Here is a 722-nt window from a genome sequence, read left to right on the forward strand (position 1 = left end):
ACACACACACACACACACACACACACACAGGCCCCCACTCATACAATCCTTTGTCTATCATGTCCCAAATGACTAAATCACTGTCTTTCTTAAAACCCCTTCCCCTGGCTATATTGGGATAGTTGGTGTTACTCTTTTTACATGTACCAATTTGTCATTGATGCCATTTTCTGTGTTACTATTACTTTTCTCCAGCTTGTGTTTCCTTTATTCCTATTTACAGGGTATTTTTGTTTTGCTTCATTCCTTTAGCCATGATGGTATTGTGATTCTTTGTGGAGATGGAGAAGGAGATGAGGAGGTAGAAGAACGTGCTCCCTTTTTAAGCATATCCTGGAGCAACATGTTCAGTATTACTTTTTCTGAGATGTTGCCCACTCTATAATCTTGGTATGCATGCAAGAACTTTCATGTCCAGGAACCTGAATATTTGGCCATGTTCCACATCTATATTGCTATGGTAGGTATAACTTCCTGATGAGTGTGGCCCTGCATTTTCATAGATGTTGATGTTCTTTGAGTTTTGATACACCATTTCACCAGCATGTTTTGACCACCTTATCCTACCTTCTAATGTGCTTGGATCGATGATGACTCAAACAAAAGCACTCCTTGGGAAGCTGAACAAAATGAGTGAAAACTCACTATGGCCATTCTCATCGTGACTGAGGTCCAGCACAGAAGGTCATGGCAAATCTTCCTAGTTTTCTCATTTGTTTAAT

General features: G+C 40.0%; 1 non-coding gene across 1 annotated transcript; it reads left to right on the forward strand.

Moving 5' to 3' along the window:
• The first annotated feature begins 581 nt into the window (after window positions 1–581).
• On the forward strand, window positions 582–674 carry LOC115069094. The gene has a single exon (XR_003848408.1). It is a non-coding gene; the product is annotated as a small nucleolar RNA SNORD116 (small nucleolar RNA).
• The last annotated feature ends 48 nt before the right edge of the window (window positions 675–722 follow it).

The sequence above is a fragment of the Nannospalax galili genome, unplaced genomic scaffold (genome assembly GCF_000622305.1).
Source record: "Nannospalax galili isolate Female #2095 unplaced genomic scaffold, S.galili_v1.0 C48052873, whole genome shotgun sequence".
In the NCBI taxonomy this organism is placed as follows: Eukaryota; Metazoa; Chordata; class Mammalia; order Rodentia; family Spalacidae; genus Nannospalax; species Nannospalax galili.